The sequence below is a fragment of the Nasonia vitripennis genome (assembly GCF_009193385.2).
Source record: "Nasonia vitripennis strain AsymCx chromosome 1 unlocalized genomic scaffold, Nvit_psr_1.1 chr1_random0002, whole genome shotgun sequence".
NCBI lineage: Eukaryota > Metazoa > Arthropoda > Insecta > Hymenoptera > Pteromalidae > Nasonia > Nasonia vitripennis.
In genome coordinates, this window is record NW_022279588.1 from 5,125,437 (window position 1) to 5,144,221 (window position 18,785).

Genomic DNA, 18,785 nt, shown 5'->3' on the forward strand with positions numbered 1-18,785 from the left:
TTTGCCTACGCCACATAAAAACACACACACACCAAACGCACACACGAACCAAAAGTCTAAGGAAGACCTATTAAAACCTACCACATATAACGAGGCTGGATCTTTAGAGCAAAGCTGAGCAGACGCTCGCCACTTGCCACAGTACGAGTTAACTCTGACTGCAGAGGGGAAAGAATGCGAAATAAACTAGTTTCTGACACACTTAGGCTGCCTGTAAATACAGGGGCCCAGGGCTGTTTAGCTTACCTGCTCTAGCTGCCCTATCTACCAGCAAAAATCCTAATGGCTATAGCAGTGCCGGGAACAGAAAAGGGGCCTCACTACTTGCGACGTTGCACGTTGCAGACGTTCAAAGCGCAATTGTCGCAGTTTACGCGGCAAAGTTTCCTCGGTGCCATAAAGCCGATCCGTTCTGGCGAGGTCCGCATTTTCTCAGACACGAGCTGTATCCCGAGAATTCGTGGAAGTCGCCGGCCGTTGTGAGCTCGCGGAAGGATTGACGCGAGATTAGCAGCCAATCAGCTTATCTCGCGCCTCGCTCAACAAATCAGAGCTCGTCGTTGACCGGGCCCTGATGGTCGGGAGAGGAATGTTGAGTGCGCGAGTTAAGTGTACGTGTTGCCGTGCGTACGTGAGTTCGCAGGTAAGTAATGAAATTGGGTATGAATTTCAATCACGTTTATTTAATACGTCTTTACAGCTTGGAGTCCCGACAGAGACTTGCTCGTTGCCGGTGCAAGAGCCTTTTTAAAACGATCAGTAATTTGCTTGTTTTATTTCTGCATCTATTGTTCTTCAAACATGATCCGCTGTACGTGCCAACAACCGAAAGCATAAACATCCTATTGTTGCAGGTTTTGAGAAGCTTGATAACGATCAATACAGCATGTGGAAGGCAATCGATAACAGGTCACGGCTATTACGGTTTATATAACTTGGTCCGCTTACAAATATATTGGCAGGAGCCGTCTGACCAGGCAGACTTCTTGCTACGCACTGTTCTCAGTTTAATCTCTCCACGATAGTGATCTTTCCTGCAGGGGTTTAGCTTGCACGGTTACGTATCACTTAAGTTTATCTGAGCTAACAGCTTAGGTTGCGGCTGCGGCTGTTCTCGCGGCATTGACCTCGTCGTTGGGCTGCTAATCCCGCTGACGTCGCACGATCTCAAAGGTGTTATCGTCACTTTCTTGTCCACACCAGAGCTACTTACTGCTCCTTGTGGATCCACATATTCTGTCTTGATATCTGAATTACTATTGAAGTGTTTGAGCTTATCCGGAGTTGATTCGTCGCTGATTAGTTGCGTTTTTCGCGTGCTGTTTTTGATTTCGCGGGTTGCTATGATTGGTTATGAATCGTTGCAATCTGATCGGTTTTAAATTTTGCATTTGTTTTGGACTGACTGTTTTAATGAGCAAGTCGTCCGCGTATAGATGGTAAGAGCAGTATTTTAGTATGCAAGGTAAATCGTTGATAACCAACGTGAAGAGCGAAGGTCTGAGCATGCTGCTCTAGGGGACACCAGCGACCTCCTTGAGATACGATGATGTTTCTCTGCTCGACGAAAAGCGACGACCTTGGACCCATCAAGCGGAGTTTCACGACTAGCAAGTCAATGTTGACAAGGTCGAAGGCTTTAGAGAAGTCGATGCCGATCATGAGAGTGACGAGACCTTCGTTGACGCCCTCGTGAATATCGTCAACGGTTTTGATGAGCGCAGTGTACGTGCTGTAATTCTTTCGAAATCTTGTCTGACAAGCATCAAGCAGATTCTTGTCTGCTATAAATTCCGCAATCTGGTTATAGGCAACGCGCTCTAAAATTTTAGAGGGCGAGCAGAGTATGCTGATTGGCCGGAAGTCGGCTGAGGTAGATGCCGTCGATTTTTTTGGTAAAGGCAGCACTGTCGCTCACTTCCAGCCTAAGGGGAAGACCCCGAACTGCAGAGAAGATTCGAAAATATCAAGGAGCGCATGCATCGTCACCGGCAAGCACACAGTCAAGTCTCTCAGAGATATGTCATCGACGCCCTTTGCATTAGAATATGCGTGGGAAAAGGCCTGGAGTACATCACTGACCTCTATATACTTAAAAAAGAACTGAGAGTTCAGTGACGGTCTCTCGAGCACGCTGGGGGGATGCAGCGGCACAGGACCTGTCGATCCGATAAAGTGCGCGTTGAAAGTGTCAGGGTCAACGGGCATCTGAGGCGTTTCAGCCAGCCGCGTAATTCCGAGTTTCCCAATAACGTTACACATCTCCCTTGCATCGGCACAGTTTCTCAGTTTGGCTCTGTAGTAACAGAATTTCGCGTTACAAATCGCAACTTTTACGGAGTTGCGCAGCCTATTGTAACCAATAAACTGCCTAGAAGACACGAGCTTGGACGTGTCCGACACACAGATATAGTCAATGGTGGTGTGGGAGTGGTCCGTATGATGCGTTAGAGCGAAAGGAATCGGCTCGAGCAAGCAGCTTCCAAGAAAGTCGGCTAGTGTTGTCCTAGAAGCTGAGTCTGAGTGCCAGTCAATGTTAAAGTCACCCATGAGTATGTATGCATCATAGGCGGTGTTGCAATTGAGAATTGCGTCTTTGACGTCTGACCAGAAGCCTGCCTTAGGTGGACTGTAAACCGTGCCACAGAAGATTTTGCAGAGAGAGAGAGAGAGAGAGAGAGAGAGAGAGAGAGAGAGAGAGAGAGAGTTCAGCACAGCATAGTCTGACTCTATGGAGCTGACAATGAGTATACAGTATAGTGTGTGCTTAAAGTATATATGCGAGGCATGCGCACTGTGCTTGCGTTTGCTTGAGCTTGTTTAGCTGCACAAAAACGTCGCGTACTCAGAGATGGCGCGACGTGTATCAATTCAAAGTATTATCATGATCAGATAAATTCACATATTATAACACTTCGAAAGGCCCTTCGCAAGCGCTTGCATCTCCAGCCACGTTTTTATCGTTAGAATCTATGTCTTTGGCTTCGCGGCTTAGAGCCAACTCAGTTAATTGTGCAAGCGTAGCATTAACGTGACTCGACCGAGGTAAGATTACTTCTAAGATGATTCTCGGTCCTGTGGGCCTTTCTCGCGGTGTTGGCTCGCTTTGACCCGTTTCGTGTGCAGCGACGGATGGTGTTCTTTTACGTTCGCGCGGTCAGGAATTTACGTTGGCGTTCATTGCCTTGGCGTTATTTTTATTAAAACTGTTGCTTTCGTCGGTTGCATGCGGCACGTGCGCGATTCTAACCGACTCCTTGCTATCGCTGGCCGCTTGGGTTTATGCTTTGTGGATATTAACTTGAATCCCGTCTCTACTTCAGGAACGGCCATGCGTCATTTAGCTTGGGTTTTGATAACGCAGACACTGGTTTGGGAGCTGTTTCTTTATTACAAGAAAGTTTTGCGACATTGGTTTCGCGCGACCCATTATAACTTGTCTGCGTTTGATGCGGCTGAGCCTTTGCTAACGCAGCCGCTACTTTATTTTTCGCGGTGACCTTGAATTTTTCTAAATTTACTGAAGCGTCCGAACTGTTTGGGTTATAAATTTTTCGCGAATTTGCACTTTGTTTTCTTTTCGAGTGTGTCTTTTTGCCTTTGGTGGATGCCAAGTATTGATAGTGCGGGCGCAATTCTTTCGGTATATCGCAGTCGCTGGAAAATTCTTAGATGTCTGAATTTACGAATTCCGGCCTAGATTCAGACTGAACGCTTGATTTGTTTATGCGCTCAGTTTTTGTGTAATTGTCGACTGTTGTCTAAATTTCATTGATTTAGGGAGAATGCTTTCCATACGACGGCGCTTGGTTTTGCTGAACGCAAAGCGGCTGCTATATAATTTTTTCAATGTAACGTTGGATAGAATTAACGCGGTTCTAATCTTGTCGCGGTAATCGTAATTGTGGAGAGCTCCTAATCAAGCAAGTGTCTTCGGTGATCTGCTGGCCCACTGGCCGGTAGCAGTTTACGTATGCGAACTGTTCTGCGCAAAGGTGCTGCATCAACAACTTCGGGCTGTGCTACACCCCGCAGGTGTAAAGTGCTGTGCCACGGGCTTACGCCCGTGACAATCCCCACTTTACAATTATATTAACCCATTAAAAACCAGGCAAAATCTGGCAGAGATATCGAGAAACGAACCGCGCCATCCCTTGCATAACCAAAAAAATAGTACCCGTGTTTTTTCTTCTGTCGATTACAATTGTTTATAAAAAATTATTTAAACAAATTATCAAAAATTTAGGAATTTTACAAAACTGAATGCGGATATCGATTCTACTGGAAAAATACTGGAGAAAACTTTCGTAACGTTTTCTCGTCAGAGTCTTATTTGTTAGTGTAAAATAAGGATAAACAATCGTGCGAAAAGTAGTAAAAGTTTCAATAAATTTCCGAGTTATTAACCCAATTATGGCTCATTGCCGTGATCTTCTTTGTGTTTTCTGCAAAGAGGTTCTTGTCGAACACGTACTTATCCCGCATTTTTTCATACTTCCTTGTTTCATGATATGTTCTGAAAGATGATTTATGATGATGTAAACAATTGTAATCGACAAAAGAAAAGGGTACTTTTTTTGTTTATGCAAAGGATGGCGCAGTTCGTTTCTCGATATCTCTGCCAGATTTTGCCTGGTTTTTAATGGGTTAGAGAGAAATCCATTTTGGCGTTCTCCGTCTCTCCGGTTCTCCGGTTCTCCGTTTCTCTAATTTTCCGAGTTCATAATTTTTTATGAATTGGAGTGACCTCTCTATTATATTAAAATCTCATTTAAATTATCAATTAATTAACAACCTTGTGCAATAGCATCGGCTTCAAGGTAACGATTTCAGACCCGTCTCACCGATCGCCAAAACGAACAGCGCCCCTCCATTGAAACCCATACAGACAATACTTGCACAAGGTTGTAGTTATTAAATTTTTGAAACACACTTCAACTGAGAAATAATATCAATGATAACCTGCGAGGATTTAAACAAAATTCTGTTTATTATACTAAATTATCTAGGTCTATGATTATGATACTGCTTCCGCAGGTCAGACGATTTTATTAATTCAAATAATAGGATTTATCGATTTTACCGCTTCTGCAGGTCAGAGCAAAATGAACACTGGAATCAATTTCTCACGATATTTATACATATTTTCGCGCATGCGCAGACGTAATTGATAAGCAACAGGAATGTATCTATATAAATTCAACCTGCAGTCGTTGTTTGAAATTATCTATTATAATTTTTAGCCCATGCATTTATCAATATAATATAGGAAATATCAATATAATATAATTACATAGTATAAGATGATTTCCACTTAAATACTTCAACTCACAAAAAAGCAGTCATAAAATGTATGATCTATAAACTGAAAAATCGTGGGTACAAGCCCAGATCTCAACTTTCTTTTAATTGCACAAAAATAATAATTTACTGTATATTAGTCGGATCTGATAGTATAAACATTAAAGTTATATTTGTCCCCTTAATAAGTTTCAAACTATAATTTTACAATATTTTGAAAGTGTCCAATTAACTGTAATTAAAAATTCAAATACTACAAAATGTATTTATGAAATATACACATTATATATATATATATATATATATATATATATATATATATATTGCAACGCATGCATTTTAACTTTGGGACCCGCGCCCGACCAGATACGTTATCTTCTAATGCTCGCGGTACTTCAGTAGTAACTACGCACCTTGCGCTTACGTGACCTACGCATACATGCGACGCAACGATGTTATACGTAGCGGTCTATGTTAAGTCTGGAAAGTGGGGACACAACGCACGCACATACGTAGGAGTTTTGCATGTATGTGTAGGAGCAGCGGGGAAAGGTATGCGCAACTTTACATTCTTGATTATGAATATCGGCTACTGAGTTTATTCCAAAACTCGAGCCACCTAACTTTTGCCAGTCATATCGCAAGCGGAATCATCTTATTCTAAACTCTCAAACTGCAAACATGTAACTTATCCATAACCACGTGGAGCCGTTCCCACGCAACAAATTCTCGAGGCCCCACGAGCACACTCGAGGTCCTATCCAAAGCCATCTGCATTCCAGAGAGCAACGGCGAGAAGTGGTCTTGTCTCATTTTAAATTTCAGTTTTCTTTTAAATAGTCGACTACAGTCTCCCATGAACTACAGGCTGTTTAATTGTTGCTAAGGAATGATTCATGATATGTTTAAATGAGATCATTTAATTTACGTCAAATTCTGTAATTGACTTTCCTTGATCATACTCAGTTTACTTATATAAATTTGACTATTATTTTGTTCGGTTATTATACATATGACAAAATTTAATCATTGATTTAGATATAACCAAATATCTCCTAGAAACTTGCAAGGCGCATTTAGAGATATTGTTCTGAATCCAGCATTCTGTTATATTATTTGACAATATATTGTTTCTTTTATTATTACTTTGAGGTTATTGCGTTTGAAGTTATTTACCTACCCAAATGCTACACAAGTTTCCTTTCACGTAAATCAATAAGAATCCACAGTCCTCGGTGTATATATACACGATCGTCGTCGAAATACAACCGAGCGAGCGTTAGCGAGCGAGGCTTCTGCTGCTAGTACTTAATTGTGAAGTATTTGTTAGAGTTTTAAATACTTTTCAAATATTATAATAAAGAGACCGCGTGCGCATTAAGCGCGCCTGGATTTCGCTTATCATTTGAAAATTACATTTCTGAGATGAATCTATGTGTTAATATGCGAAGATTACAATTCATGTTCAAAATAAAGGTTTTTAATATTATCTAGATAGATACTGCCCAAAGATTGTGGAAGTGAAATTGTATGTACAGTGCTTTAGAATTTTTGGTTATTGGTACTCAGGGTACTTTTTCTCTGTATCTTTATGCGAACATCTTTACTAAGATATTCCTCGATTACTACAATATTATTACTCGAAAGCAATAGCTGGTAGGATGGTGATGATCATATTTTGTATTTAAACATAAAATTGTTTTAGGTTGCTTTAAGAAGACAACAGGCTCAAGAAGAAAATGAAGCCCGAGAAATCGGATTGCAATTGCAATATAATAACGTATCTTGTGATTCGGAATCAATTCAAAAAAATTCAATGTCATCTATAGGTGAGCTAAATTTTATATCTAATAAGTTTATTTACTAAGATATATGGCATTAACTATATATGACACCAAAGATAGGTGTAACAGTGAATGTAGGCAAGCAGTTTATCAAATTATACCTTGCTATGCTGGGGCGCTAATCTTACGCCGAGAAATACTGGGTCATTGAATTTTCATGTATCGTAATATATTAATAAAATTAATAATATTATTTTGCTCAGTTTAAAGATGCGGATTCATATAAGCTTTTTAAAAACAGTGCTGCCTTAACATTGTTTAAAGGAGTGAGCTGGTTAGCAAAGCTCGTGAATTAACTCTGGTTCTGTCCATTACGGCTTACAGGTGCGAGTTTCAAATAGGCTCAACATCCCGTCTGTATAATCAAGACAGCAACGAAAAATGGAGTATAATCTCTTCTCAATAGAAGTTATAGTTATATAAAGACCGTGCTATTATTATGACGAGCTGCGCAAGTTCTACAGAAAATTATTTATTTATTCGAAAACTAGCATAGGCTCGAAATCTTTTATTATTACTAGATGTATGTTGGATAATATAACGTAGACAAGTGAACGTTAGTGTGTCCGAGATTTATGCAGATGATCTTCTGTCCGCGCTGTCTGCTAAAGCGGACAGGTTTGTTTTGTGTGGATGTTGCTTGCTCTTACCTTGTGGTGGTTTATGGTGTAGATAGCAAGTTCACTTTCTCCTTCAATTCTCTTCTCAATTGTTTAAATTTGTTTTAATGATGGTCTTAATTATAAATAATAATTATGGAAACTGATTAAAATGTTTGTGTTGTTTTATGTAAGACGACCCAGAACTTAGCAAACGTTTAGTTTCTTACGAGATGTTATTAATAGTTTTGTTTGTTATCGTGATTAGATGGCTTATTTGTGAATACGCTGGATTTCTTGTATAAGTTAACTTAACTTACAAGATATATATTCTTTGTGTCTCTGTCGTGACCTGGACGTTGAAACTCCTTCATGGTATGGCAGATGCTAATTAGTCATAATTCTACACGATTACTCATGGCTAATTAATGTATGGTTAATCTAAGTCGCTCTATGGTTTTTCATTAACGACGATCTGCTATCGACGATCCCTTCGCCTACTGCACGATGCAGACTCTCAAACCCGAAAACAAGGATTTTTACTATATCTTGCATACAGAGTTTAAGTGATTCGACGCACTCAATAGGCAATGCATACAGAGATATAACACTCGTACTCACTGACCGAGTACAGCTACACGACAACAGGTTACTTATATAAAAGGCACTACGTAGATCGTTCCCTGGCTTTTCAAAGCCTTGATGACGATTCAAGAAGTTGTGAAATTTAATGAAACGCGGCAACGATTGACCAATCAACGTCTGACGTACAAGGATGATGTACAAAAGTAAGGCAGTTACGAAGTGCAGACTCGTAGGTCATTGTACTCGCTCTAATGTTTGGTAATCGGTTTCGTACTGTCGCAATCGATTTAGTATACGTCGTCCGTATTAGGGCACGATTGCAGTCGCACAAGCGTTATATATATATATATATATATATATATATATATATAAAAGTGGTTATCTGTGAAATCGAAAATGAAAATTTTAATTTTTGCCCAAACTGTATATATATATGTTCTATATGTTGTACCTGACTCCCAAAAAAAATTTCAAGGCGATTCCTTCATTTGGCTTCGGGTTCTAGCTGGTCAAAGTTGAGGTCTCAAGTAATTTTAGCATTTTTGTCCTATTTTCAATGATTTGTAGCTTATAAGGGATGCATTTTTAACTAAAACTATCCAGATACTTTTTTCAGTGACATTTTCTGAATTTTTTAATAAAAATAATTCTAAAGCCTTATATGTATGTTTAGGCTACCTTATTTGCATTTCAAACCTTAAAATATGAAAGTCTGAATGTTTGATCCGGACTCCGACAACCTCAATATAGTATAGAAATACCTTTTCATACTAAAAAAATAGCTGTTAAGTTTTAGAATGGGCCTGACCTTCTACTAGAAGTTATGTAGAATACAAACATGATATAATGGCTAATAAGTAGTTTTACATTCAAATTTGACACTTATAACCTAGTACATTTCATGACTACCGATACCAGCATGTGTTTGTATCGGTAGACATGAAATTTACTAGGTTATAAGCCATTATATCATATTTGTTTTCTACATAACTTCTAGTAGAAGGTCAGGCCCATTCTAAAACTTTACAGCTATTTTTCTACTATGAAAAGGTATCTTTCTACTGTATTGAGGTTGCTGTATATACAGTTTGGGCAAAAATTAAAATTTGTATATCTCTGATTCCACAGAGGACCACCTATATATATATATATATATATAATATATATAATATATATATATAATATATATATATATATATATATATATATATATATATATAATATATATATATATATATATATAATATATATATATATATATCGCCCTGCTGAGCTACAGCGGCGCACTCGCATATGTGGGACGGCGATGCGCACACGTCAGTACGCTTCGTATGGTCATCCGCGCTCGTCTCGGCTTCGCTTCTCGGGTTTGCGGCGCGACTCCTGGTGTTATCAGGAGCAGGTGTGTATTATCCGCGTGACGCGAGCGAGAACAGGTAGTCGCCTGTCGAGCCTGCAGGGAAGCCACCGTTGCTCCATGCGGCTGGCAGGTGAGGTTAAATCCTCTGACGCTATCTCGGCGCAACAAAACTGTGTTGTGATTCCTCTGCTGCATGCATAAATGCAGCAGGGAATGACATTGTGTGGCGCAATCGTGTACACGTGTAGCTGGACAAGCTACACGTCACAATATATAAATGCCAAAGTATATATATGAACATTGAACATTACAGTTACAAAAAACGATGCACCAATAATAAGAAGCTACATTATATTAAAATTCTTTATTTTGAAAGCCGATGTTTTCTGTAAACATCCCTATATTTTGTTTAAATATTCTGCAAAAATTAATGTTTTAACATCGATTGTAATCTTTGCTTATAAACACATTGTAACTTTTAAATAATGTGTTTTTGCAAACATTAACAATAAACATTAGCAAAGTCGCCTACGTAAGTACGTACAAATATACTTATCTCTTACTTAAAACAGAAAAATATAATTTTTTTGGTTCCTCCTAGAGGAACCTTTGTAATAGTAAAATTTCAAGTTTCGTCAAAAACTTCTAGAAAATACTTTTTAGTGTCTTGGAGTTTCAAATCAAGTGTTTTTAGAAAATATCCGTATGGATGTGTGTGTGTATGCATACCGTAATATTTCTGGAACTACTTCGTCAGTATCTGAATTCGGGAAAAACAGTTATTTTTTATTTTCTCTACTACTTTTATTTTGGCCATTTTTTGTTTTCTAAAAAATACTATTTTGCGTTTTTTTCATTCATCCTATTGTTACAATTCAGTAACAACGCACTTAAAAGAGAATAAAATTACCTACATTGCCTTGTTTTGTCGTCGGGATCGATTGCTTTGTTCGACAAATAAAATGAAAAACGTGATTTTTTTTTAAATTCATAGCTCTGAAACTAAACATTATAACCTCACGAAAAAAATCATGTAGATGGGTCACGTGCCAAACTATATGCCATTAAAATTTCAAGTGATTTAATTACTTATTTTTTCAGTAATAAATAAAAAATTGCAAAATATGAGTTCTTTTTGTGCCTCGATTACGGACGTAAAAAGGCCTTATTGCACTTCAGACTTTAGGAAAAAGTAGATACTTTATTTGTTTTGGCTAAGTTTATTGCACAGCTTTCAAATCCCTATGGTTTTCAAAATATTAAGGTTTCAATTTTTGTTTGAAAATTTTTAGATTTCTTTTATCTTTAAAACAATATTATTAATGCTTTAAAATTTTATTTGGTGATACACCACGAAAAAAGCTATCTGCTGCTAAAATTTTAAACGATTTCGTCGAGCGGTTTTTAAGTAAAGAGCTAACAAAAATCAAAAAATAGCAACAAAAAAAAATTGATATAATATAAAATAACTGTTTTTCCCGAATTCAGAATCTTAAAATAGATATGCATGTCAAATTTTATTGAATATTGACGTAGTAGTTTCAGAAACATTACGGTATATATACACACACACACATCCAAACACACACACACAGATAAAAGGAGGTTATATCTTTCCTCCTAAAAGTCCGGAATTGTTGGATCGTATTGTGATCACACCGTTTCCCCTTCAACTGGAAGTAACAGCTATTCCTAAAGCGGAGGCGAATGACGAAACCATTCCAGCAATCACCACAGAGCAATTACTGGCTGCATGCAAAAGAATTGAGACAAAAAAGGCTCCAGGCCTGGATGACATACCCAATATTGCATTGAAACAAGCTATACAGGCACGCCCCGATGTCTTTGTGGACTTGTACAACTCATGTCTTGAAAAAGGGACGTTTCCTAAGAACTGGAAGAAGCAACGCTTGGTGCTACTACCAAAAGGAGATAAGCCACCTGAAGAAGCTTCCTCATACAGACCACTCTGCATGTTGGACATCCCGGGCAAGATCTTAGAGCGCATAATCGGCATTAAAATGGGCCTAGTCATTAAAAAACCAGGCGGACTTGCGTAATATCAATACGGCTTCAGGAAAAAAGCTTTACTCTTGACGCCATAAGCTTAGTAGTTGACACCGCTAGAACTGCAACAGGAGAAAAAACATGGAAAGGAGGATCCAAGAAGTACTGTGCTATTATTACACAAGATGTTAAAAATGCGTTTAACTCAGCCAGCTGGGGCAAGGTACAGGAGGCACTACAGAAAAAAGAGGTACCCGCATATATAAGAAGGATTATGTCTGACTACCTAAAAGACCCTTTTGTATGACTCAGAGAGCGGCACGAAAACCTATCAAGTAGCCACAAGGGTCAGTGCTCGGCCCACTAATGTGGAACATCATGTACAATGGCGTACTTAGGCTAGAGCTACCCGAAGGTACAACAGTTGTAGGGTTTGCAGATGACATTGCAGTAGTGGTAGTAGCAAAGCAAAAGGAAGAGGTGACGGAAATCTCTAACAAGGCAGTAAGTATAATCCACGATTAGTTGAAGCAGACTGGACTTGAGCTTGCTAGCCATTGTAACACGGCAAAATTTCGCCGTGTAACAACGACGTTCGACGCGGTCGGGGTAGAGTGTCTCAAGGCTACCTGTCTGAATGAGAGAGTGAACGTGTCTAAGTGCGTCGTTTATTTTTTGAGTGAACGACGAGAGAAAAGCAGTGGCTGCGACGGACGAAAAGGACAACGCACCTCGCCGACTCGTCAGTGAGAGATGCGAGGAGACGACGAGCAACGTTAGCGCAGCAGCAGCGACCTTTCACCTTGATAGGGCGTTCAAGTCGTCCCCGCGCACCGTAAGACAGTCAATGCAGGTGGCGGAGCCCTTCGTTGGGTCTACCTGAGTAAGCGTCTGATGAAGCAGAACTACAGCGTCTCGCGTTCATAGTGACAGATGCCGCCCGAGTCAAGGGCCTCGACGACGGGACATTGGGAGTCACTACGGGTTCTGCAATCAAGAGTTATCTTGGTTGTCTGCGGGTGAAAGGCTGTCTGTGTGCTACGAGAATTCGAATTTTGCGGCTATCTACTTCAACATCGTGTCCGCGGGGCTATCTGCGCGCACGCGCGACCGCGCGACTAGGCAACGGCGGGTTCACCGATGGTGTTGCGAGCGAGCGGGCCGTCGGGCCGCGACGCGTTGACCAATCAGCGCGCGCGCGGTACGGAGACTAGGGAGAGCAGAGTGGCGGCCGCGAGCCGGCACTCGCCTGCCCCGACTGCTCCCGAACGGCACGTCCTCAACTTCATTTTCACCCGGTGTTCCAGCTAGAAGGATTTAAGGTCAGTAAATCGTATCCATCTCGCGGATAAACGGCAGTTCCACGTTCGGTTTCGCGAACAAAAAGGTTATCTTGCGTACGCGTTAGTTACCTCCGGATCGCTGTCTTTATCTCTTTATCTCTCTGTATTGTATTCCGTCGAATAAGGATTATCTCGTCTATACGAGTTATATTCTCGAGTAATGAGCGAAGTGTAGAATTAAGGATTTTTAGGATAGATGTGTAGAGTTATTTTGTGAAAATATAGGTTAATACTTGGCGCTGACACTTGGATGCACGAGGCGTAAGGTGGTCGGGCAACTGTGGGATAAGTCGTTCGGCGTTTGCGGAATTTGTGTGCGACGTAATTATGTGAGTGAATAAGAGACGAAAAATGCAAGCAAGTGTGTGTGATGTGGTTGCTTCTTGAGCCTTGAGACGCGCGCGAGTCACGTGGGATATCTTTCGTGTACGGGTGCTTGCTTGTCGGGGTTGTCTTTGTTTACGGGTTATTTTAGTAATTAGTACGAGTCGATTATAAATTGTAAAAATTAATTAAGAATATACAGTTTCGTCTGATAAACCACGTGTCTCTATTATCCCAAACCGCTCTCTCTCCTCACCGTTTTTTGGGGCTGCAGCTAGCCGAGCAAACCACGTGCAAAGAAACCCTCGCGCCGGGAAACAAAGAGTCGCGAGACTCTGGCGTTCACGAGGAGCGCCTCGCGCCACCGGGTCATTTTCCAAGCCCCGAGCGAGGGATTGCACCATAACTGGGATAGCACGAAAACGCCAGTTACACCATAAAACGGAGGCTATCCTTATATCTAGTAGGAAGGAAATAGAGACAATAACGCTGTCAGTGGACGACAACAAAATAAACTCTCAGCCCACCATTAAATACCTGGGAATCATCATAGACGCCAGACTTACGTTTAAGCAGCATCTTGAGAGGGCGAGCAATAAGGCAGCAAAAGTCGGTGCTGCACTGTCGCGACTAATACTAAATGTAGGTGGGCCAACGCAGGGCCGAAGGTTATTCCTAGCCAGTGTAACTACATCAATTATGTTATACGATACCCCAATATGGGCAGACGCTATGTTGGTGAAGTCCTATGCACAAAAGCTGTTAACAGTTTATAGGAGAAGTGCATTGCGGGTTGCTTCTGCCTACCGAACAGTATCAGAAGATGCAGTGTGCGTTATTTCAAGTATGCCGCTTATTGACCTCCTAGCAACAGAACGAAAGAATATATACGACGAAAACTGGCGTGGTGGCAATGCTCAAAAGGAAGTTTGGAAATCCACAAAGGAACAAACCCTAGCTGAGTAGCAAAGACTATGGGACTCCAGTTGAAAAGGGCGATGGACGCACCGCCTCATACGATGTATTGTTGGCTGGACCAATAGACGACACGGGGAAGTGAATTACTACCTTACGCAGTTTTTGAGCGGACATGGATGCGTTCGAGCCTACATACACCGCTTCAAGATAGAGGACAATCTAAATTGCCTAGTATGATTGAAAGCAAAGGAAGATGCGGAACATGTCTTCTGCAACTGTTCGCGATATGAAATGGAACGAGAGGGACTCGAGCAGTACCTTCAGGCTAGGGTGACCCCTGAGTCAATGATGATAGCTATGCTAGCGTCGAAAGATGGCTGGTGCGCAGTAAACAACTACGTAAGGACTATTAGCAAAAAGGTTAGAAAAGTCAAAGAGAATAGAAGGGAATATCATAACGAAACAGCTGAGTAAAACTGTCGCTAGACGAACGCTACTAGGTAGCATGAATAGGAACGCTGATGCCGAGGAACGTAGATCACAGAGTTGAGCTCTCACTCACCTGCCCGATGCAGAGGAACGTAGGAGCTAGGGTTGAGTACCTCTAAGTGCTCCTCAGACCGATGCTGAGGAACGTAGGTAACTGAGTTGAGCCCAGACTACCTCACCCGATGCAGAGGAACGTAGGTTTCGGAGTTAAGTCTGTCCAGAGGATGGCCAGTCGATGCTGTTCGAAGTAGACGACCGGACGATGTGGCAGGAAGCAGACGGCTGGACGATGCGGAAGGAAGAAGACGAGTTTGATCCTGAACCTTTAATCATCCGCCTTGGATTTTCCACTGTTAAACTTCAAAGGAGAAGTCAAAAAAGGCTAATTAACGGGCCCCACGGAAGTATTGTTCAACGATAGTACCTGTGGGAATCGGGTGTCGGAGGGCCACTTGTGCAGAGATTGCTCTGCCTACACCACATATAAAAAAAACACTCACACACATCCATATGGAAATTTTCTAAAAAGACTTGATTTTAATTTTTAACACATCAAAAAGTATTTTCTTGAAGTTTTGACGATACTCAAAATTTTACTATTACAAAGCTTTCTCTAGGAGGAAGCAAAAACAGAGGGGTAGACGATGCCTTGTTGATTTTATAAGAAATTTCAAAAGTGTTTTTATTATTATTATTAACATATGCAGTATGCGTATAATCTATATAAAATGATAAATATAATTATATTTTTGTGTATGATTAGATTAGGTGTTTGAAACTTGCAATTGCTTAAATAGCTCAGGTAGTAAGACATTGGATTGTCAACTGGAGGATAGAGGTTTTTGACTTGGTCAGGGAAATTTTTTTTCTATTTTATTGCAATTTATTTGTATGAATTATCAATATCATCAACTATTTTATAATTATTTAGATGGAAAATAAACAATTTATTTCAATACAAACAATATTTAAATTTTACGAGTGATTTATGACGTGATTTTGAACGTGATAAATTACGTAAGAAATTGAGTGATTTATCACGCGATTAATCATGTAATTAATTACGTGATTTTTCTCGCCGGGGCCGCATGTACCTGGACAGTAAACATAACTAATTTGAACATTTTTGCACTAGAAGTAACCCCAGTGGAAATGAAAAATATGCCAATCTGTGTCAAAACTGTGCTAGAGCTGTGCTACAACTGTGCCAAACTGCGTCAAAACGTGAACATTTTGGACATATAGCACACTTATGGCACAGTTTGGCACAGTTTTGGCACAGCTGTGACACAGTTTTGGCACAGTTTGGCACAAATCAACACATTTTAGTATTTACTATAGAATTTTGTTCAAATAAAATTATTAGAAAATAAAAATTTTGGAGCTTACAGCCAGAGTTTTGGTGTTATCATCTGGATGGTAACACCTATTTAAGCCTTTATTATGTAAAAATCATGAATTTTAATAAATCTAAACAACTTTCCTAGTGAAAAAAAAAATTCTGTGCCAAACTATGCCAAAACTGTTTCAAACTGTGCCATTGTGTGCCAATATTGTATCAATCTGTTCCAATATTGTGCCAATCTGTACCAAACTATGCCGGATAGTGCAATAAAATTTGCACACAAATTTTATTAATTTTCAGTATGACAAATTGTACCAACCTGTGTTATGAGTGTGTCAAATGTCCAAAATGTTCATGTTTTGGCACAGTTGTGCAACAATTTTGACACAAATTGGTACAGTTTGGTACAGTTTTGGCACGGTTTTGGCACAGTTTGGCACAGAATTTTTTACCACTAGGGAAGCACAGTGCGCACTGCATGACTTTGTTATAGGTCACTCTAGACCACATTCATGGCAGATATTGATACGTGGATACAAAAATCTACAGCGCGCAATATATTTCGACAGCCTTGTCATCGAAGACCCTTGACACCTAGACACAGAGTGTGATCGGCTACTGCGAAACGATATTTGCATGTATGCACGGAAAGTCACGAAATCCACTTCCTGGGCCCCGTAATTAGTGACCCCGAACACTCAGAAAGTTTGTGCAGCGACAGTGCAGCAGCTGTTCAAAAACATGTGACAATGTGAACACATTTACTCTGCGCAGCTTATAGAAATCTGTGGGAAAGCGATACCCAACTGTATTACACATAATAGCTTGTGCGGCCAACTTCACGGTCCTAGCACACTGGGGAAAAAAGTAGAGATACTGTTTTGAGCATTCGTGATATATAAACTCGCTTATTATGAATCGAAACGGCTTTTCTACAAATATTTTTGTTAGAAGTCATAGTTTAGCTCAGAAAACATACCGATAAGTCAAAAAAACTCACTAACAGTAACGATAAGCATTTTTTCTGTATCATGAAAAATCCGAACACCAATATAAAAGTAAATAGTGTCATGGGCGCCGCGGCTTCGTCTACTTCTCAAACTCGCCTTCGTGGCGCTACCGCGCCACATGATTATTTTCTTCGCTTGACAGGGTTATGACTGTCGTGATTATTAGACATAAATACTTCAATAAAAACGCCCCCATTTCATATCTTATATTTTAATCATATTTTTCGATTTCAATTTTATGTATATATACTAACAATTAGTATTACATATGTTTAGACTATTTATGTGTATATATTTGATACTGATAATGGCAATGACTCTGTCAGACAATTAATTGTATAGATAAGAATCTATATATTTTTATATTTTGATTATATTTTATTAAAATCTACCTGCAAGTCTTCAAACAGATTTGATTAAAGCTTTTTATGGTTATAGAGGATCAACATGGATAATAATAATAACACAGCTAATATTATAACCATCGTAGATAATCAATTTTCTAATACATCTTAATCAACCGGTTATTGTTATATGTAGGAATAAAAAATAGCGATAATTCAGCTAAACAATCAATATTGTCGTTCAAATTTTATAACGCGATAACTCAGCCGAACAATTATTATTATATATAATTAGGCTATCTATGTATATTTTTATAATTATTGTATTACAGAATATTAATAAATCAAATATATTTATCATGTCAAAAATTAAATTAATTTAAAAAGATTCTCTAATATACTATGTTTTTTTGTATATATTTCTGTATTAGTATTCGGTTTTCTTTGTTGCTTTTTATCTTTTGATAAATCCTCATCATGCTCGCAAATAGACTCGTTATACTTAAAAGTAACTTAAATTATTTCTCGATGTCCTTCTTGACAAAGCAACATAGAATTGACCATGGCTGAAAACTGTAGTGCGCAAATATATTCTAACTTTGTCAAAAGATTGACCTTGAGATCTGTTTATAGTCATAGCGAAACTTAATCTCATCCAAGGATAGTCTTAAATCAAATCGTAGCAATAACAGAATTTTACCAGAATAATTACCAGGAATGATTTGTCCAACTAATATATGTTTTTTTATAGCCTTTATAATCATTCTTGTTTCATCACAAAGACCGCCATGGATATCCAAATTTCTTAAACAACTAACTATCGTATCTCTTTTTAATATTAAACTACCGTGATTCACTTCACTCCTAACGTCGCTCGGTTAAATTATATATTGCAATAGTGATAAAATTCAAGTTTTGTTAAGATCTTTTGTCCTTATGTCAATTCCTAACATGGGGGGGGGGGGGGTAAAAATTTTAAATAATAAAGATTGGAAACACGAAAATCACGCATTGATTTTCAATTGAAGATAAAATTTTGAAACTGAAAATATTAAAAAACTATGACAGTCAAAAAAATAAATTTTAAATTCTCAATTGAAAACAGGAAATAAAAAATAACAAGAGTTTAGAGTATTTTTGTTTTCATATGAGAATTTAAAATAAATATTTCAATCCAACATTTTCGTTTTAAAAATTGTTTAATTTCATAATTTTAGTTTTAAAATGTTTGCCTTTCATGCTTTAATTCTTTCTAATTTTAATTTTTTCAAATGTTTACCGTAAGTTAAATTGATGGTTTTTTTACTTTTGCCTTA

At 39.1% G+C, this 18,785-nt stretch overlaps 1 protein-coding gene across 6 annotated transcripts in view; it reads left to right on the top strand.

Annotated features, from left to right (window-relative positions):
• The window catches only part of LOC107980542, a 530,828-nt gene that overhangs the window by 63,954 nt on the left and 448,089 nt on the right, over window positions 1-18,785 (top strand). For all 6 annotated transcript variants that reach the window (XM_032601222.1, XM_031923477.1, XM_032601223.1 and 3 more), the window contains exon 8: window positions 7,007-7,130. The gene's annotated coding sequence lies outside the window, so the exon portion shown is untranslated. The remainder of the gene's footprint in view (window positions 1-7,006; window positions 7,131-18,785) is intronic.